Genomic DNA, 22,559 nt, shown 5'->3' with positions numbered 1-22,559 from the left:
GAAACCTTCCCACACATGCTGACTCTCAAATTCCTTCCTCTTAAAATATTCAATATGACAGGGTGCATATTTGAGGTTAGTATGCCTGAAACCTTATCATTACCGCATAACCTGGGTTACCCAGTCAAGAGTGGATTTAATTTTCCTCCCTGGCTTTCTATCAGTACTTCTCAACGTCCTTTATGTTTGATGGTCAGCCTTTTATTTACCTAATGCACTTTATTCTCATATCCAGGAGGAAGGTGATATTTGTTCATCTTCTTGCTCTATAATGTTATGGGTTGTTTGCTTTTTAGTGTTCTCAAAATGGCACCGAGATTTACGATATGATTCTTCTGGCGCAGTGAACCTCTCCTGTCCCGTCACTGGCCGTGCTCCAAAACCTGCAGGTTTAGAGGGAGCTAAGTCATCAGAATAATAGCAACAGTGATTTTCCCAGGCATTGTGAGATGCTCTACTTGATGTGAGAGAGATTGTCTTTCTTCCCTTCCTTTCCCTTCCCTTCCCTTCCCTTCCCTTCCCTTCCCTTCCCTTCCCTTCCCCTTCCCCTTCCTTCCTTCCTTCCTTCCTTCCTTCCTTCCTTCCTTCCTTTCTTTCTTTCTTTCTTTCTTTCTTTCTTTCTTTCTTTCTTTCTTTCTTTCTTCTGCCTTAGTTATTTGTACCCTGGCAAAAGCAACACAAAGGCTAATTTCGGCTTAGAGTTCCACGTGGTGGGGAGGACAGAGCATCAGGCAGGGATGGCACAGTGGCAGGAACAAGAGGCTGGCTGGTCCCATTGCATCCGCATTCGTGACTTGGAGAGGCAATAGCAAGTAGGGCCATGGTATAAGTCTTCAAGGCACATCCCCCAGTATTGCTCTTCTTCCAATGAGACTCATCTCCTAAAGCTCCCACAACCTTCCCAAACAGCATCATCAGGACCAAGTGCTCAAACATGTGAGCCAAAGCAGGACACTCCACATCCAAATCACAACACCTTCAGAGGAGAAGAGCACTGTGTGACTGAGTCCCCAGTGAAATAACTGCAGATGGCTTTCCTGTGGCTTCCACAGGCTTCTTTCTCACTGGAGCTCTAGAGCTGCAGCTGTCTTTGCGGGACAGCTTGGAAGAGGAATGGGATACCTGGTCTCTAGCTGTTGGTTCTGTTGTGGGAGGAAGCGGGTCCTTTGGGAGGTGGTGGCCTGAATGGAAGAAGTGGGCCTTGAAGGCTGTATAGCCCAGCTCCAACGTGTCCCAAGGTACTCTCTGTGTCCCTGTCCATGGATATGTGAGGAGGCAGCTTCATGCCTCCACTGCCACGGCTCCCTGCCATGATGGACTGTACCCTTCCTTAAGTTGCTTTTTGTTAGTGAGGTGGCCACAATGAAGGTAAAAGTAACTAACGTAGCAGTGACTAGCTGTATTGCCTCAGGCAGAGTTAGTCTCGGCTTCAGGTTTTCCCTTCTGGTTCAGAGTGAGGAAAGCCCCACCTGGCCATTCTGTGTCGCTGCAATACTCTTCCTTGCACAAGCTGTGTGATGGAAAACTCAGAGGTCTTGCCTCAGAGGACACTTTCTCCTGGAGTGTTTCTCTTCAGAGAGCCCTCTAGCATTATTTTTTCAGATCTTCTTAACATTTAAAAAAGATAATGCTGTTCACAGTTGGCAATGACATCATACGTGTTTGTTTATTCACCATCAGACTCCCCTGCTAGCTCGTAGAGCCCCTGAGGGTATAGGTGGTGTGAGCTTTTAACACGCTATGCTGTGAATCTCACACTGTGCCAGGCAGGCCATCAGTGCTCAATAACCGTTTGTTGAACAAATGAGATATTTAAAATTTATCCTAAATGTGGATGCTCTTTGTAAATGATAGTTGCCATGGCTCCTGTACCCAAAGGGAGACATCAAGATACTTTAAAAGCGAGGGATTAAGTATATTCTCTCTTGAAGAATCAGATAAACTAGGAATATCATTCAGTGTCTTTAGGGATGTTCTGCATGTCTCAGCTTTTCATATTATATTTAGTGTAACATGCATTTTTATTATTGTTGTGTGTGTATTGTATGTGTTTGGAGTATGTGTGGCTTATATGTATGGGTATATATGTTCACGAATGTGTGTAGAGGCCAGGGGAAGACGTCAAGCATCCTGCTTTGCCATTTCTTCCTTATACCCTTGAGACAAGGTCTCTCACTGTCCCTGCAACTGGACTATCAGTTAGCATGATCCATGCTTCTCCTCCGGGACCCCTCACACTCCCATCACTGGGGTTACAGGTATGTGAAGCCATGGCCAGCTTTTTATGTGGCTACTGAGGATTTGAACTCAGGTCTTTATGCATGTACAGCAATCTCTTACTCTGAACCATCTCCTGAACCTCACATCGGGTATCTTATGCATCGATGGTATCTTGCTGATTATCAAACTAATTTATATTAGACACTGCCAAGGCAGCTGAAGTTTCACGAGTGACAGTTGAAAGCTCCATGCTAGGGTGCGAGTAATGTTACAAATGTTCTTTGGTGACAGGAAGGAAAAAAAATGATTCCTGAGAACGATTCTGCATTTTCTCCTCTTGTATCAAATCCCAACTTATTATCTCCTGATAATGAAGGCCACATAGTGAGAATAGAAACACTGGCAGTCTTACATTCTTCAAGATCATCATTTTGAGAGATCTCTGAAACCAAGGATCTTCGTAATCTTATTTTTCTCTCTAAAACAAAACATTGGTATTCCTGGGGAGACAATACAATTGGGGGTTTAAAAATTTTCTTTCTAACTCAAATTTGGTTTGCTCAAAAGGTAAGCTTTCACTTACCGCCCACATCTCTCTCTTGACCTCACACTGGAGGGCTCTGAAGCCCAGTGATTGCTCCTCTCCTTGATGTGAGCGCACGGTTCCACTAATGTTGGTTGGAACTCTGAATATTCGATGGTGTCAATCGGCAGGTGCAGGCTTGGAGTTGAAACTCAAAGCTTGGCTTGTGGCTCTGCCACTGGCAAAACACAGAGGAAACCTCCAATCCTGCCAGGGTCTTCAAAGGACACCCTAAACACTGCTTTCTGTTGCTATGTCTACTCAACATGAGGCTTTCCAATCAATTACTGTGTCCATGAGGTCCATCCTTAGAGCACCATCAGCAGAGAGGTCATCTGTTTCAACGCCTCCCTTTGGCCTGAGGATAGTGCAGCTCAGAGGAGTTAGTGCCCGGCCTGCTGCGTGCTGGCAGGACTACAGCAAGGCTGTAGGATGTGCTGGTTGTCTGCTCTTTGTTGTTGTAACAGCTTCCACATACGGAGTAATTTATAAAGAAAAACAATGCTTTTTGATTTTTTTTCAATTCTGGGGAGTCCAAGAGGATGGCACTGGCATCTAGTGAAGGCCTCTGTGTTGCTGCAGGCTGTGGAATGCTGTCCCCTGAGTGGAGCAGCCATTGCCATTGTGATCAGAGTAGCTATGATGACCCACAACAGAACTTCAGCAAGCTCAGGCCAATTGGGACCACTGCTTGAAGAAGATGGGGAAATCAAGAGTCCCCCCTTCAGGGTCTTACACACACACACACACACACACACACACACACACACACACACAAAGCAGACTCAAACACATGCATGGGGACAATTTTATTAGAATTTATAAGAGAGCTACTCCAGAGCAGGCCAGCTGGGATTCTCAGCCACTGTCTGGAAGAAGATAACGGAGGAGTGGAGGTAAAAAGGCCATACTACTTAAATGATGTGGCATGGAGGACATATGCTGGGGGCTTCGGAGGAAGAGTAAGGAAGCCAAAAGTATCAGAAAAGCCGTACTTAGGTTCTTGTTAATGTCCAAAACAAAAGGACAGGAAATATGGAAAGGAAAAGCTGGGCTTCTCTGACTCATGCCTCAATACAGTACCAGACCCTGCCAAACTTCAAGGTGGCTACGCTTGTAGACTGCATTGTGGGGTGGTTCTGGGAAGGGCAATAGCCCATTAAAGGATGAAATATCTGCCTATCTATCTCCTTTCCCTGGCTAAAGGTGGTTCTGCACTCGGGTGGTCCTGCCCTCCCAAGTGGATGGTTCTTTAGCCAGGCCATTGATTCTGTCCGTCTGGAATGTTGGGTATCCCCCAAGGTTGGAGGTTCTGTCCTCTTGACTAGGAGTTTTCCCTTAACAGGCCTTTATTGCTGCTTTAACAAAAGGCTGGGGTGGGTCAATATATCCTTCTCTAAGGTTCTAGACATTTTCTACCAGATGGATGAAATCCCGCCCAACTACACATGGTCTAGTGAAGTGCTACAGTACCCAGAGGGTAGAAGGGGGAACTCTATCTAAATAGCTATGGGGCAATCCTCATCCACATTGGGGTGATGGAACTGTTTCCTAAAAGTAAGTAACCCCTCATTCACGCTTGGGGTGATGGAACTGTTTCTTATAAGCAACCTCTCATCCATGCTCAGGTACGTAACCCGCCAATCTCCTTGGTTCACCAAGGCATTTCTTTGGTCTGTTGCCAGTAATTTATGGGGAGGAGATGAGTATGCACTTCTTCACATCTTTCCAGGAAAAGATAACACAACACGCCATACATAACACAGCAAAAAAGACCACCCATAGACACTTAGAGAAAATCAGGCTCAAGTTATCTTAGTGCAAGATTTCACTAGCTCACTTCTATGGTAAGTGGTCCACTCTCAAGATAATGCTGTTGACTTATTCAGGAAAGCAGAGCCTGCAGGATAGGGTTACCCATCTTTGATCACTGCCAAAAAGACGGTGAGATTTCTATGTGACTTTTGCACAGCCGCATCTAATTGCTGGACAAACGTCTAGAACACGGTGAGGCAGAGGAGGAGGTTGTCTTTGCTTCTCTTTGGTAAGTGTGGTTGCTTTATGCTTGGAGTTTGGAAACTGCAAGGAGGAATGTCTGTGCTTTGCAGCCCTTCACAGTTGCTAATTGTACTTGGCAAGCCAGTCTGTTCCCAAAACAGCTCAACAAAGGTTCCTGCAAAAATGACTGAAGCCCTTGTAAGCCAAAAAGCTGGGGGAAATAAAAGCAGATTTAACATTCTTTTTAATCAGAGGGTGATCATGTCCGTACAAGGATGGCTTTGATCCTCTTCAAAAGCACTAATGAAAATTACCAGGGAATTCCTTTAAGTGCTCACGTCATTAATACTGCTTCAGTGAGCCGGTCTAGCAGAATGTCCACAGAGAGCTTATCCTCTATCACTTCTTGATGAACCGCATTTTTGTAAATCATGATTATTTTCTTTCTGCACGACTGAAACTTTACATTGGGCTCTTTTTCTGTCATTTCTGTCATCATACCCTGTGCTGTGTGTGGAATCTCCCCTGTGTTAGACAGCCAGCTGCCTCCTTGGGTGAAGCTCTGTTATCTTTGATCCCACCATGGCCACACACACACACACCTTTCCTCAGGTAAGTAGGCCTTTGACACACTGTCTAGATCATAGCCCTTTAAAGGTAGAAATAAATCTTCCATGCGCTTGCAAAGCAGCGTGCACTCAGCATGTGGAATCTTGGCTTATTTAAAACATCAGAAATGTATGGCAACAGTAAAGAATGCTTTATCTGTGGGCTTCCGGAATGTACTAGAGGGCTTTTTTTTTTTTTCTTCCCACCAGAGGTTGCTAAAACTGTAGATAATCCTTCAGGTAACTTGTGAGTCCCACATACTGAATTCTGCAAAGCAGTCGTCTTCCACGGAGCCCTTAAAATTTGGAATTACTGGGCCAGGGAGCTAGCTTAGCTGGTAAAGTCCCTGCACTAAAGCATGAGACCTGAGTCTCGCTACCCAGCTCCCATATGGAAAGCTGGGTATGGCTGTGCACATCTGCAGTCCCAGTGCTGGCAGGTGGAGACAGGTGGATTCTCATTGGTGAGTTCTAGGTTCAGTGAGAGATGCTGTCTCTGTGAAGCATCTGAAGAAGGCACTCAGTGTTGACCTTGACCTTTGACCCCCACAGGCATGTACACACACTTTCATGCAAACCACTATCTACGTGTGCACAGACACATAAAAACCTTTTTTCCCCCTCTTTTGGTTTTTTGATTGTAGAACCCTAGCATTTTAATTTTTTTCCAAACCCAAGTCTTAAACCCCCAAAGAGCTATATTTCTCTTGACCAAAAGACATCGTAATTTTTTTTTTGCCCATAGCAGTATTTTAGCAGCCTGGATAAAGAGAAGGTGTTCCACTGCCTGAGCCCAATACAAAGGCTTAATAAGGCTGCTCTGGATACCTGCATCCTATCTACAGCCATGGACGGCATCTGATGCATGTCTGCTTCCTCACTCTGCATAGTTAACATTAGCATTTGGAACCCCAGTCATCTGGGACCCCTCCCAAAGATGGACACCAGGTTACTGTTCACCCTTTCAACATTTTTGTAAATCTTGAATGGCTTCACGGCCTCTTTTCCTAGTTACTTGAATCCCAATGCTTCAAGATTTGCCCTGCACCTTCTATCCCACAAGCAAGATTTCACACACACACACACACACACACACACACACACACACACACACACACCTTATATACATCTATATATGGCTCAGCAAATAATCCATGCTTCTCAGGGTCACCAGGTACTGCTCATCCTCTTTCCACTGACATCTCAGTCTTTAGTACAAAATAGTTTTTGGTTTAGAAAATAAGTCCAAATTCTATTTCTTCTCTTATTTTGTCTCTTACCTTTTGCTAATCTTTTCATGACTTCTAAGTAGGCGTGTACAGTCTGTGGCCCATGGGCCACACATGTTCTAGAATAGCTGTGATTGCAGCCTGACACATTTGTGGGTAAAGTTACATCACAGCGTCAAAAGATTAGATTTCCTTTCGTTTAAATAAATATTTAGAAAAATATATAAATGTATATTATATAAATGTATATATATGTTACCTACAAACAAATTGGTCCAAATTATTATGTTGTTAAAGCTTTTTGTAAATAGCGATAACAATACCCAAACTCTTCAGTGTGTTTTACAATCATTCTCAAATCTGTTTTCTTCCAATCTCTCCATTATCATTAAATACTTTTTCTTTGTCTACTATAGTTTCTTCTTTCTGTGCTTCTGACATTTCAGTTTCTTCCTGGTCTTAGGTTGGATTTCCTGCATCCAATTCATCTTGGTTAGACACCTCCTCTGGCATAGCTTCTTGCACGATCTGACTTTTATTCTTCAGAGAGAATCGGCAGTAGACATGGCAAAGTCTCCATCAACGTTTGTGCTCTCGTTCAGCTGTGTAATCACTGCCAGAAAGAGGCTACCTATCAAGCACAGTTTTTCCCAACTATCTTTGCTCTGGGGCTTTTGGGAGAGAGAGGGCCCGTCACATGACCTTCTTGCTTCTCTCCATTGGCTGACGACAAAGAACTTTGAGTTTCTAGGATCTTCCTGAATCACAGGGCAGAAGGACCCTGAGCTCTTGTATCATGTTGCGGCAGGCTGCCTACGGATGGATAACTTGGACTCTAGGTGAATGAGAAATTGTTCTAATTGTGTTACGTCACTGACATTATGTAGTTTAACTATTATAGCAGGGGCCAATCTTAAACTAGAGGACCAAGGTCCTTCCCTGAACACTCAGCTCGCCTACCCAGCCCTTCACCTTGCCCTTGTTTTCCGTATCATTGCCACGTACCCATGTTCTTCACAGCATGAATTTGTATAATTGTTCTTATAAGTTTTCTTCTGTCCTCCACGAGGCTGTGTAGCCCCATGGGTAGTAAAGATATATCCTGTGTCTAATACTGCACCTGCCATGTTACCAGGTATCTATTCAATATTATTAGAATAATCTAAAGATGAACTATGAAAAGAAATGTCTTGAAAGCAGTAGTGAGTTGGGGCTGGAGAGATGTCTCACTGCTTTAAGAGCACTCTCGGGGCCTCCAGAGGACCTGGGTTTGGTTTCTATAGCACAAATTGGGCATCTCACAACTGTCTGTAATCCCAGCTCCAGGCCATCTGCCACCCTGGCCTCTGTGGGTACTTCCAAACATGTGCACTACAGAAACACTCACGTATATGTAAATAAAAATAGATCCTCTTAAAAGTCATAGTAAAACTTAAAAATCTACAATGAAAACTGGTATTTCCCACTGGCTCAAGAGTGGACGCTTGGGGATTCAGGCAGAGAAGGCAGAGGTGAGGATGGCCCCCTCTGTGGTCAGTAGATCATTAAAATTATGTCAACAGACAGACTGGCTCCCTCTTAGGAACACTCAGCACTTATGAACACTTACACTTAGGAGCACTTAGGGAGCACTGCCTGCATAATGAGCACGGAAGTCTTCACTTTCTGTCCCAGTGACAGAAAGTCAAATTAGGGGAGGAAAGCTGTTTGGCTTAGACTTCAGAGATTGTCTCTGAGGTCATTCGGCCCCATTGCTTTCAGGCCACTGGCAAACAGAAGGAACACAGTTCAAGGGTGTGGTGAGAAAAAAAAAGGTTACCTCAGGTTTTACTGCTTTTGTGTGTGTGATGAATCAGCTTAAGGGAAGAAGCATTTATTCCGGCTGGTATGCAGCTGGCTTTCTCCTTCGTCCGTCTTTATTCGGTTTTGGAATCTGGTTGATGGGCTGATCCTGTTCACATTCAGGGTGCTCTTCTTCTCCAGCTCATCATTTCCGAACTGCCCTCACAGATATACATCCAGGGGTGTGTGCAGCTCATGAGTGCCCTGAGTTTCCTTCATCCAATCAGAATGATAGGAAACTGTCACCTTACCTGGTGGGGCAGAGATGGGAGGGAAAGAACAGGGAGGGTCCAGAGATAAGGTGGGCACTGCAGAGGCTCATCTGCAGGAGTCACGTCCTCCACCCATTGCCACTCTGATAGCACACTCAGAATGAACCAGGGATACACTAACCTGTTAATGAGTTGGTGGCCATACAACCCACCAAAGCCGTCCAGGCATGATTCCTCTGTGAGGGGCTGTGGGCAGGGGCACTTCATACTCTGAGAGAAGCAAACACTCTCCATTCTCATGAAGTCAACTGGCAAAGAATCTAGGAGCTAGTGAGAAAGCTTACGTTTGCTGTCCGAGCTAGGAGATTTTGGAGGAATCTGTCGGAAGGGACAGGGGATATATAATTTACTGGTGGCAAGGGGGTCAACTGTTATTACTTAGGGGGGTCTCAGTTGGGTTTGCTTTCTCTGCCAATTACATAATTATACGGCATGAAGAAACTAGAGCATAACAGGTAGCAGCAGCTAATAAACCTTTTGATGGTGAAGAGGCACACACATAGGTATACACACACACACACACACACACACACACACACACACACACACACACACACAGAGGCTCCATTTCCAGCGACTAAGTAATTCCTTTGTCTTGTTGGACACTTGGAACCTTATCATGAGTCCTTAACTCTCTGCCTAGGACATGTTTCTCATTGATCCTTCAGAAAGATTTCCTTCTTGCTTTTAAATGTGCCCCGAGGAAAGCCTAATGTTTCCTCCTTTCCACCTCAGGCCATAGAGAGGTGCTCTGGTCAGTTCAGCCCCACAAACTTCAGCTCCGGTTTCTCTGGGAAATAGATGCGACTTTGCTTTGATTGCAATGCAGAGTGAAGTGCGGCTATTTTGTACTTAATATAGTAGAAATCAGTTTGCATTAGATTAGTGAAAGGGTATAATTAGAGGTCACTCATAGAGAAACAGCATCTTATTAATTGGAGCCTGCAGAAAGGATGGCAGAGTCTGTTGTGTCTAGGCAGAGTGCTCCAAGAGTACCAAATGTTGGGTTTGTCGTTTTCATCTGCAGCACCAGAGGACTGCTTGTCCCCAAGCGGCAACTGGGATGGTTTGGACATGATACCCTCCACAGACTCACATGTTGAAGGCTTGGCTGTAAATGAGTGGCACTGTTTGGAAAGGTATTGGAAACGTTAGGGGCAGGATTTAGCTGGAGGAAGCTGGCCAATGTGGGTGTGTCTTTGCCCAGTGTGTGTTGTCCTGGCTCTTCCTGTTCATCCTGAGATGAGGAAGCTTTTCTCCCACACCCGTGCCTGCAGCATCGATGTTCTTTCCATATGCCTGGGGCCAAGCAAGCAGAAACTGAGTCCTCTGGAACCACGAACATAAAAAATATCCCTCCTCCCCCAGCTTACTTTTGTCAAACATTTGGTCACAGCAATGAAAAGAGTTAAGTATTTTTGGCAGTTTGTTTTGTTGTTGCCCTTGTTTTGTTTTAGTTTTAGGCATATATAAGTGTTTTGTTTGCATGCGTGTCTGCGTACCATGTGCATGTAGGTTCCCAGGAGGCCAGAAAGGGCATTAGATCCCCCGGAGCTGGAGTACCACCATGAGGATGGTGGGAACTGAGCCCGGATCCTCTGAAAGTGCAGTAAGTCGTCTTAACTGCTCTGCCATCCCTCCAGCATGTTTTTTGATTTCTTGAAAGATAAGTTCTGGCATATTATGAGATACTGTGGTGTTTGACTGAGAAATGTTCCCCTACAGGCTGAAGGACTTGAAGACCTGGTTCTGAGTTGGTGACAATAGTTGGGGAGGTAATTTAAGAGACATGATCTCATGCCAGAAAGTATGTCACTGGCAGTGGGCTTTGAGAGTATACACCCTTGCCTTGCACCCAGTTCCCTCTCTTTGCTTCGAGCTTCCTATAAAGATAAGACTGCTCATCTTCCCGCTCCTGCTGTCCTGCCTGCCCCTTCCTGCTATGCCTGTCTGCCATGATGGACTCTTATTTCTCTCAATCATAAGCCCAAATACACTCTTCCTATGAGTTGCCTCATACTATTTGACCACACAGTATCAGAAAAGTTCATATACAGAACGATGGAAACCTTGTTTCAAAGAAAATAATTATAGATTCTATCTTTGAAACCGGTTGTAAATGCTATGCTTTCTCATATATGAGTTACTTCTGTATTGCTGAATATGTGGAAGTCTTACCTTATGCAGTGGACATGCAGACATTGCTTCTAGCTACAGCAGACAGAGAAATGTGCTAACGTTTGAAATACCCATGAAGTTTCGTTGGAGCAGACGGCTATACATGTGTGATATTTGAACTTTAAAATTGCTTTGAAGAAACATACTTGTTTCAAGCGTTGGGAAAGTAGGAATTTGTCTTAGAAAATTGGTAGATCTGTGGCAACTTGAAGTTCAAGAAGTTCTACAGAGATGAAGAATTGACCATAATGTCCTTACTACTTAACACATAAGTTAAACCACTACGGCCATCTCTTTAGACAAGCTTCGTAAATTTCCAGAGATATTAGACTTTGAGATCCTAAATGCTCAAGGCAAAAGGAAGTAAAATAACTGGTATAGTTATAAGGTCTCACAGGAAGCTAAGTAGATTATTAACATTTATAAGAAAATTTCCAAATTAATGACCTAGAGAGAATAATATTTGGGTTTAATGATTCTAACAGAAGACCCGTCTCTTGTAATGAGTAAATAATCTCCTGTGACTTCTACCTGTGGGACTAGGTTCTGCCAAAGCTCTGTAGAGCAGTTCAGACCTTTTACAACCTTGGAGGATTGCGGTGTGAAGCAGCCTTATTACATTTGGCTTTGGATTCTGCAGTCTTGTGGAATCAAATTCTGAATGGTAGCTGCCTCAGTTTCCTTTCTGTTGCTGTGATAGACTACTCTGACCAAAGCAAAGGGTATATTTTTTCACGGTTACAAAGGCTAGATTTATTATGGGGGGGTGGTGGAGTGGGGTGGGGTTAGTGGGGGAGGGGAGGCAAGGCATAGCAGCAAGAAGAAGCTATAGGGTGTCCTGCTCTATCCCTGTCTTGGAGAGAGGCTGTCTGATATTTCAGGACTCCTGTCTCCACATGATAGGGCATTGGAGATACAGGCAATGCACAGCCATGTGGGTTGCGTTGTGGCTCTCTCTCTCTCTCTCTCTCTCTCTCTCTCTCTGTTTTTCTATAGGTAGATCTGAAGGCAATCCTTCAGCTTTGCATGGCAAGCTTCCGACCAAGTGAGTCATCTTTCCAGTCCCTTTCCAACGGGGCTTATTCACATTTCTACACCCCAGCAATCAAATAAACCAAATGTCTTTTGGTGCTGTTGATAATGCTGTTTGGATTGTGTTGTTTTTGCTCTTAGCCATTCTATTTGACAGGAATGAGCTGAAACAAAACTGCAAATTATATTTAGTTTAATTTGACATGCTCTCTTTCCAAATGAAAGTTCTCCTTCCTCTCCATTACAATCGAGACGAATGATTACTTGTTTTTGAACTCAATTATCCTGTAAAAGCTGAACTGTGGCAAATGAAGCTACAGAGATCCAGAGACTCCACTTAGCTCATCAGTCCAGGTTCAGTGTGACTGGCTCATCCTGTGGTCCATGCTTGGTGTACACAGCATGGAAACACATTTCTCCATGCATTGCCATCCACCCTCTGGTTTGTCCCCTGGCTTTGGTTCTTAACTACATTGTATGCACGTGTAGATATTGACACTTAATCCAGACCAAGTCTAACCTGCCTGACCTGCATCTAGGTAGACTCATAGTGGGAGGTTGTGTGTCCAGCGTTTGCATTTCTCCTGCCTACTCTTATTAGAGAACTGTGGAGAGCACACAGGCCTTGGTGTTTACTTTCTAGTCATTGTAATTCTTTCTCACATGCTATGGGTTTCCAGCCAACAATAATAGAAGGGTGATGTGTATCTGTGTGTGCGTGCGTGCTTGTGTGTGTGTGTGTGTGTGTGTAAGCATGGACGTGCTTTTCGCTTTGGAGATCTGCCTATGGGTTCTTCCAGGATTCTTGCGAGAAGGCCTCCAGGCTGTACAGTTGCCTCTTCGTCAATGTGACTGGGTTCTCCTTTACTTAATTAACTTCCGAGTTCCCACCTCTTGTCTTGCCAGAGTCTATTTGTCTTCTCAGCCACCCTGTGTCTGCTAGTTCCAGTTGATTCGTTTCTGCCATGGGTGAAGAATCCTCAGACTTTCCTCCAGGGACCATTTTGGCCTGCACCTCTCTGTGGTTCACATCTGGAACTCAAGGAGACACTATAGGGCTGGCAGTAAGGTCTGCTTCAGAGACCTACTTCTGCTTCATTACGAGATACTGTCTGTACTTCCTGCACTGTCCGGCCAAAGATGCTTCTCTTTGTGAGTCTCCCAATACCTTTCTTGGTAACTGGGGGGTGGCCTTTGTGCAAGATCATTTCTATCTTTAATATGGGCTTCTCCGTTTTAGGTTTGTCTATCCTGACTGGCATAGACTCTCTACTTTTAACTATCATGCCTGGTAGTCTTCTTTGATCTTATTCTAGTTATTTTGTGACACAGGAAGTAAGGATGGTGGAGGAGAGGATGGATGGGGCTGGAGTGGATACCCTAAGGTTTGACTCAATATGTCCACTCCTAAAGAATACTCAGTTGACTAGTGTTTTCTGTTTTCTGTCCACCTGTGGGTTGGCAGTTTTAAGTTGTTCTGCTGGCTTGTACTCTATGAAATTGTCCTTTTTTGTCTAAAAAAACAAAGGCAAAAACCAAACACCTCCCCCCCCCAAATCAAAACCAAACCAAACCAAACCAAACCAAACCAAACCAAACCAAACCAAAAAATCCCAACCAATACTGACTACTGATGGCTTCATAACAGTCATCCTAACTAGCATTGCACTTGTTGGTTTTTCAAGTGTTACATTGTTAGAACTGTTGTGCTTCATAAAAAGAAAGAAAGAAGAAAGAGAAGCCAGGCATATGTTTGGTGGAGGCATGCTATGCTGTGGGGGAAGGGGGTGCCTCTTTGGGCCCATGCTAAGGCATCCCTTCCCCCTGAGGTACCAGCCATATAGAATTGAGTTTATTTAGGGCATAGGGAGGGGAGTTGAGGAAGTAGAGACAGAGAAAGGCAGGAGAGAAAGAGAGGGAGAGAGAGAGGGAGGGGGAGGCTAGCCATGGGCAGGTGGAGAGAGAGGTCAAAGGTCAGAGGGTAAGGGGCAAGAGCAAGAGGAGAAGAGAGCAAGAGAGTGAAGAGGGGGCAAATAACCCCTTTATAGTGAGTCAGGCACACCTGGCTGTTGCCAGGTAACTGTGGGGCGGAGCCTAGACTAAATGCCAACAAGAACTTCTTTAGACTGTTGGAGAGAAGAGCTGGAGTTTGTAGCTGACACAGATTAATAGACAAATGCCATAAACTTCCTGCTTTTGGAAGTAACTACAACAAGACTGACATACATTTTTAACATGGAAACATTTTGTTTTGGTTGTTCTTTGGCTTGTAATTTACAGATAAAATTTATCAGTTGTAATTATTTTGGGACACATTTTGAAACACTTCCACTTTTTTGCCTTTACACATAATTTATTTCTTTGCTGCTTTGGCTGCTGCTGCTGGTGTGTGTGTGTGTGTGTGTGTGTGTGTGTGTGTTTGCACATGCATGTGACATGCTTCTGTGCCATGGTGTATGTGTGGAGGTCAGAGGACAACTTTTGAGGGCTTTTTTTTTTTTTTTTTTTTTTTTTTTTTATCTTTCTACTATAGGATCTAGGGATCAAATTCAGGTCATCAGGCTCACATGACAAGCAGCTTTACCCGGGGACCTATCTTGCTAGCTCTGTTTTTCTTTTATTAAAGAGAATAAAAGGGCTTTATATATTATGCAGAAAATAAGAATGACATAAGAAGTTGGGAAATCTAATTATAGTTTTAAAATCTGTCAATTGTAGAATATTCTATTCAATGAATTTGGATGTGATGTCTCAGAATCATGTTGCCTGTTTCCTGTTACTATTGTTATCAGGCTGGGGTTGGGGACAGAGCTCAATGACAGTGCACCTGCTGAGCTGCTTAGCATGCAAGAAGCCACAGGGAAGTGCAGCACCAAAGGAGAAGACAATGACCCCCTCCAACACCACATGCCAAACCAAAATCCCATTGTTTCCAGGTGGCCATGTCCACAGAAACTCTGGTTTGTGGGATGCAAGTGTTCTCAGGGGGTTGTTAGGGAAACTGAGCAGTCTATGAGCTCCTTTGTACCCAAATGGAGGAAAGAAGTGAGTGTAATTTTAGTGTCGGGCAATTATCAGAGTAACATGTGTGTAAGTGTTGTGTGGCACTATTCCTGGGGAGACATGATCAAATTTCTCCTCAACCTAGGATGAGGAACAAATGACAGAGTCTGGATACTATCAAAGTCCAACCTGGTGCTCCAGTGTGTTTTATAAGAGTCACTGCTGAGAGCAAGGGCAGTAGCTTAGAAAAGCTGGAGACCTGGAGCTTGGTGAATGATGTGCTGGCAGCTTGATGGACTGGAGATTGTCTTCTCGAAGCTTGGCTGATCGGCCACTTCCCGGCACGTTTGGCTGCTCTGTCTTCTCAGCAGTCTTTACTGGTTATACAACCTTAAGATGGGGTTGGGGAAGCGTGCGAATTTGATTGATTTCAGGGACTTCCTGAGTCGCCTGATTATCTTCTAATCTTCATGAGTCTCCTTTAGAATATTCTAAGTTTTGCGAAGCCTCCTTAAGTAATTTCTGGGTCATAGAGACATTGGTGGAAGTTAGTCTACACCAGTGAGGAAGCAGGAAAGGGATTAAAAAATGCAGACAGAATTTTACACAACTTATTTTAGAAAAGTAGAAGATCAATTAACACTTCTCCGAGTGGCTGAGAGACTTGCAGTTGTACTTGGGGTTGCTTATATCCTGTGTGAAATGTCTTTGGATGGATCCTGGAGATGTTGATGCAGCTTTGACTGTCACAGGATCTGCACCCACATAGTGTAAGGGTAGGAGGTTGAGCCTTTTTCATCATACCATGACACTGTGAAGGAGACTCCCTAAAGTAGAGAAGGGAGGGGAGGTAGATGGCAGCCTCTCTCCTCAAAGAGAATTTCCCACCATTGGCCCCTTGTAAGGGTATTGGCAGGACTGTTAATCAATTGCCACACTTCTCCAATCAATTTGTGCTTGTGGATCACAGAATTTAAACACATTCACATTCAGTGATCCAGTAATTCACCTTTAGAAACCAACCTGTACATTTTTATATCATCTTATTTGTTTGTAAGGAAATTAATCTCAAAAGTATTTAGATATTACAAGAACAATCACTTAGAGGTAGTCTAATGCCTTCCAGTAAGAATTGGTTCACTAAATTATGGTACATGAAATATTTCCATGAGCTGAATAGCTTGAAAAGGTGCACATATTAGGTGAAAAAAAGTCAGATGACCAAACTCTGGTATATTTATGATCCTAACCTTTATCCTTAGGCATATCCAAAGGGTTTTAAGAGGGCTACAGGATGCATGAAGGCTGATTTATGTCTTATGTTTTGCTTCTGTCTATGTTTCTGTAGTTAATATTTTTGTTCAGAAAACAAATAGTATCAAAACCCAAATCCAGTGGACTGTAGTGAGCTAGGATTTAGTGCTAGGCTCTGATCAAGAACATCTAATCATTTTAAATGGAAGCTGCTGTGGAACTCTTTATTTGTGCAGTAGAAGGGGAACACGTGCTCAGCACCCCCTGGCAGCATCTCGTTTGTACATATTTTCTCAGACTAGATGGCGTCTGCTTGCCCTACCTTCCCTTTGCTCTTGAGGCTGCAGCATCCATTCACAGTTTTTTTCTCTGGAACTGCAATCCTTTAGGATGTGGTGATGGGTCTGTAGACACCTTCCCTCATTTTTGTTTCCCTGGTATGTCTGCTGTTAGACAAGGTTGGAGAAACTGAAATCATGCAGTCATTCAGTCAGCTCCACCCAAGTGCTGGTGTTGGGGCTATGAGATACTGAAGTCTTCTGTGTATCAATGGGGCCAGTGAAGACTGGTGCATTCATTTGCCTTCTATTTTAAAGGGTAAGCCACAAACACAGTTATCTCTCAGTATCTGTGGGGACAGGCTCCAGGACAATGCTCTGGCATCCAATTCAAAGGATACTCAAGTCCTATATGTAGACTGGCAGAGCATTTGCTTATCACAGGTACATTGCTTCTCATGTACTTTGTTCAACTCTATAGAGTTCATAATGCCCAAGACAATGTAACTACTATGCAAATGGATGTACTGTTGAGAGAATAATGACACAGGGAAACACCTACATGCTTAGTAAAGATGAAAATTTTTATTCATAGCTGTTGGAATACACAGCTTTGAAACCTGTCTATATGCGGGGCTGACTATAAAGAAGTCTCTCTTCCTTTGGAGTAAAATCCCGAGTCATTTTTCATCTCTTTAATGGAAAAATGGGTAGATTTGTCAAAGCAAATGGGAACACAAGTTGTAAGACCATTTCAAGTTAGAAACACCACGTAGAACGTTACGTCCCTACTCTGCAGTAGCAGAAGTCCTTGCAAAGCTTTTTCACGTTTTTGATCGAGAAGTCGGGAATTTATGAAATGTTGCTATTTTGGATTAGTCGAAAACTCGTATTTATAACTTATAAATATTTGTAATTTGCATGTGATTGATCCATGGTGATTCTCTGGTAATGAGATTAGCTCTTGATTTTGAGACCACACATCTCCAATTATGCTTGTTAAGTTAAATTTCAAATTAGTCTTGACATTTGAAAGCTGACCACTAGATGGCACTTAAAATCCATGCGACTAAGGAAGACCTAGCTTGGGAGGCAAGAAGACCCAGGAGTGGAAATCCAACCTGGAGTCTCAGAACAGTATTATATATTTGTAGGGGGAAAAAAAACCCCAAAACCAAAAACAAGCAGTCTCAAGATTATTCCAAAATTATTGAAGGGCAGGGTTCTTAAACTGGACATATAAATGATAGGATGTTTGCCTTTAAATATGATTTTCCTTCATCTGAATTTCTATCGATATGCAGGATTTTGGTATTAAGACAACAGGCTGCTGGGCTAATGAGGGTCTGGCAAATTGTGAAGGGCTGTGTTCTGTCTGAAAAGATTTGGAATGTGCACAGGGAATCAAAATGGCTTTCAGTCCCAGCTCAGTGTCTCCTCTGTTGGCTGGCTCTCTCTGTCTCTCTGTCTCTCTCTCTCTCTCTCTCTCTCTCTCTCTCTAGTCTCTCTCTCTTTCTCACTCTCTCATTTATTTTGCTTTCTGTTCTCTCATATATCAATATATCAGAGCAGCAAGTGTGGTGTAACAGTGGATTTCAGGGCCACGGCACAGAGAACCAATATGCTTGGATGTGGCTAATCTGGTTGGAGTGGCAGGTAAAGTTGGAGGAATGCAAAGGCTCGTTTCTAGCCAGGCATTATGCAACAGCATTGTGGCAAAGCACAGCCAAGTAAACACCATCCAGACCCGCAGTGCTGCTTACCGGGCAGACTATGCAGCCAGAACCAAAAGGCTAAAGATGTTAGATGGACAGGCAAAGGAAGGGCTTTGGTCTAGGCTCCATAGCCACTCAGTCATCAGCAAGACCTTGGGCAAATTAATAAATCTTTGAGCATTTATTTAAATATAAAGAAGCTATCTGAAACCCTTGATGAAGCCATGTCAGGACATAATTAAAAAAATTTCTTACTTATTTATCCTGATGGATTTTGATGTGGGCATAGCCGAGGTTTTTGGCACCTCCTTTCTTTCTACAGCAGGCAGTAGTGGCTGAGATACCTGGTGAGTGTTCTGACTTCAAATCTAGACAATATCTCTGCCCTTCTCTTTTCCCTCCTTCTCTGCCTCCCTCCTCTTCCCAAACCCTCACTTCACATGGGTAAGTATGTGTGTGTCTGTGTGTGTGTGCGCATGTGCATGCATGCATGGGTGCACATAGAGGTTTACATGTGGAAGGAAGCTACAGGTCAACCTTGGTTGTCATTCTTCAGAAGTCATCCACCTTGCTTTTTAAGACTGTCCCTCTCACTGGGCTGGACCTCTCCCCTAGGGTTAAGCTGGCTGGTTTCTGAGCCCCAGAGATCCTCTCGTCTTTGCCTCCTCTGCACTGAGGTTACAATCCTTCCAATCATGTGGGACTGTGCCACCTTCATTCGGAAGCCAGGCATGCATGCTCTCATGCTTCCTCCTATGCCCAGTGAATCCAGATCTGCATTTTTACAGAGATTCCCCAGGTGACTCACGTGCTCACTATTAAATGGCCTAGGCTGGCTGGCCCCAGAGAGCTAAACTCAAAGTTACTAGTATTCTTTCTCTCCCCACTCTTCTTTCCTATATAAGTACATCACCCAAGTGAGAACTGAGACTTAGTTCATTTATTTTGAGAGAAGGTTTGTGAACCTCATAATATATTACAGAGTGTTCTTGAACTCATGATCTTCATACCATAGCCTCCCAAGTGCAGAGACTTCATGCACAAGTCACCATGTCCAGCCCCCTAATATGTATTTATTAAGGTCCCACTATGGGTCTGTTTTTGCTTCCCTCCGGGCTGGGAGGTTATGAGTTTTTTTTCCTCATTGTTGTGAGAAAACACAGGTGAAGGGGGGAAGGGTTTATTGTGGCTCGAAGTTTAGGGAAGGATAAAGGCAGTCCCTCGTGGTGGAGAAAGCAAGAGACAGAAGGGCAAGGTGCCTGGCTGTCTTGAATCTGTGATCAGGAAGCAAATAGTAACCTGGAAGTGGGGACAGGTTGCACAGCCTCAAGGCCTTAGGGGACCCAGTTTCACCAACAAGGCTTTATCTTCTAAATCAGAGCCATCACCTAGGGACCAAGTGTTAAAACACAGGAGCCTGTGAGGGACACTTCACATTCAAACTACAACAGACAGGGGCCAGACTCAGCCTCTCTGTCCTATTTGGAAGAGAAAGGAATCTCTTGTAGGTAGTGTTCTTTCTCTTTGTGTTTTGGTCTTTTGTGACATATTACATTTTTGGGTGTTGAGACATTCAGTCTCCAGCAGCTATTGGCTGAATCTGTTTTCTGGGCCTCTAATAACCTATGATAGGGTTTCCTCACAGTAGCAAGACGTACCTCTTGAGCTGGCACAGTCTTCATCATGAGAATTATCTCATGTTTTTAGGGCATCTAGAGGCAGCCCTGGGCTCTATACATCACCTGTATACCAGTCTATCTGCCCTCCTGTCAGTGGCACCCTGAGTCTGATGATGGCTGATGTTGATACCGACATTGCTTCATGTCCCCAGAGCTACTATGGCCTTCAGTTGAGTTATAGAAAAGGGTACTGATATATCCAAATGGGGAGCACCCAGCAGCCCAGGGAAGGAGTACAGACCAGCCAGTCTCTCATTATCAGCATCCTTTTCTGTACTGAGGGACCAACCACATAGGGGTTTCAGAGCAGAAAATCTGCTCAGGATTAGTGTGCACGTGCATGGAATTTACCTAGAATTGACTCTTAAGGACTGATGGAGAAGTCTCTTATACATTTCTACATTTGAAACATTCTTCTAAGTAGAAATGGATAGTCACAACCTACTCACTCTAGCTGGCTCCCTTACCCCCTTCTTTTAGGTGACAAGTCCTAGGTAGAGAAGTATTAGGCAGTGTATGGTGGTGGTGCATGGGCTAGAAACTCCAATACACCCGCAGTTCATTCTAGATTCCAAATAGCCAGACACACCTTCTGTCTGTTTTGGAGCCAGTAGGATTTACATAGCATGTCTCAAAGACTCCATAGCCAACTAGCCTCTTCCAGTTTCTCACAAAACTTGCAGGTGGCAGAGGACATCCCTCTGAAGTGATGGTCAGTGCAGACAAACACCAGCACAGTGAAACAAGAACATTTTTCTTGGAGGAAAGCCAAAGCAAACCCGAATCATAAAAATTCTCTGTGCTCCCAAGTCGTGAGTGGGGGGGAGCTGTAACCTTTCCGCAGTTCTGTGTAAATTCCAGAAGGCTAGTCTGTCTTGACGACATTGCAGCTTGACCTCAGTCCTGGAGGGATGAGAATCGACTCCCTGAAATCCCTCCTCAAACTGAAGACGTGCTCTCCTGGCTCATTTGTTTAACCCCAATGACATATGGTAGAAGTGTGGTCTTTGCGATGCTGAGGGTGGGCTGAGGCAGCCAGGGAGATCTCCAGGTCCCACTCGCAGCTTCTCTTGGCTGGCAGCGTGAAGTGCATTATTGAAAAAGGCTGGCAGCTCACAGCATTGTTTGGCTTTCTACCTTGGCAACGGCAAGCAGCAAACTGTAGGGAAGTTTTCCCTTAATCTGCTGGCATGTCTGCCTTACCGCAGTGCAAGATGCAGTCTGCGGCACACTGATCCCTAAGAAGTGAATAATTTACTTGAAGTAATTTCTCTGCTACCGTGGTTTCAGGCATATTGGCCAACCATGGAGAATATAGATATTCTGTTTTGACAGTCACCAGTAGCCATTTTCTCCTGGGGAATTAGCAGAAGGTACTTGGGGGTACCCAGATGGAAGTTCTAGGTGTCAGTACAGGCCTAAGGCAAATGAATCAGTCTCCTTTCCTGGCATCATTTAGTGGGTGTGCTAAGAGCCACAGCAGAGTAACTGGGAGCTTGTAGGACATGCAGAAACTTGGGTCACCTCAGATCTACTGAGTCTGGGGCTCACTGAGATATTTAGGCCCTTAAAGTGACCCACATCCTTACACTTGAGAAATAAATCCTTTAAAATCACCAGACCTCTGCCTTGTTGGTTTTAGAATAAGCTGGCGATTCTTAAAGTATCCAGGCTAGCCCTGGCTAGACCACTGGAAGGCATTGAGCTGGGAGTCATCCCCTCCCATCCCAGTGGACATTTGCTGATATCTGCAGATAATTTGATGGTAATAATTGTAAGAGTGCTTCTGACTTGTGGAACATAGAACCCAGACTGCCCAGCACCCTGTAATGCAGTGGATGGTCCCTCATGATGGAGCAACCATGTTCTAGCAAGCTCAGTTGAGAACTGCTGCAGATGGGAACCAGGAGCCAGGCACTTTTATAAAGCTTCCTAAGTGAGTCCCATACTCAAGGGAAACTGGGGACAAGGAGTTGAGATTTTCCCCATGCAGAAAGATGACTTGATTTCTAAAGATGAGGTAAATTGAACTGTGGTTCATATACCGTGTCTTCAGCTGTGGAAAGGGGGAACTAAGGTCCAGAGAAGCATATGAAAGTAGAACCGGCAAATTGTACCTTAAGGAAGCAGGTTCTCCGTGCTGCTCTAGACCAGGCAGAGGACTCACAGGTCTGGAGCATGGGTCTTGCCATGGGGTCTTTCTTAGTGACTAGTTTGCATGTGATTTGTCTGGAAGATACAAGGGAAAATTTCTTCACTCAGAGAGGTCATTCAGACCCTCAAGAGGAATCTAAGAAGAATCAGTGAGCCACTGAGAGTTTTACAGGTTACTTTCAGGAACATGGCCAATGTACAGACTATAGTACTTATAGTCTATTAGCCAGTTGTCACTGTTTAGGTAATCTTGAGGACAGGGGTCTTATGAGCTTCATGACATTCCTCTTCCCTCCACAAAGTAATGTTAAGAGAGCAGAGCTGAAGAGATTCTTCTGTGAGTCACCACAGCTGCTCTACTGCCAAGTAGTGGTGGCCATTTCCAACCGGAGTCAACTCTACATGACATTTCATAACTCAGTGGCTCAAAACGACTTCTAATTGTCTGCCACAGTTCTGTGGTTTGACTAGGTTCAGCTGGATGGCCTTCACTTAAGGTCTTGCCCAGGAGTGC

The sequence above is a fragment of the Arvicanthis niloticus genome, chromosome 9 (assembly GCF_011762505.2).
Source record: "Arvicanthis niloticus isolate mArvNil1 chromosome 9, mArvNil1.pat.X, whole genome shotgun sequence".
NCBI lineage: Eukaryota > Metazoa > Chordata > Mammalia > Rodentia > Muridae > Arvicanthis > Arvicanthis niloticus.
Note: the sequence above shows the minus strand (reverse complement) of the source record.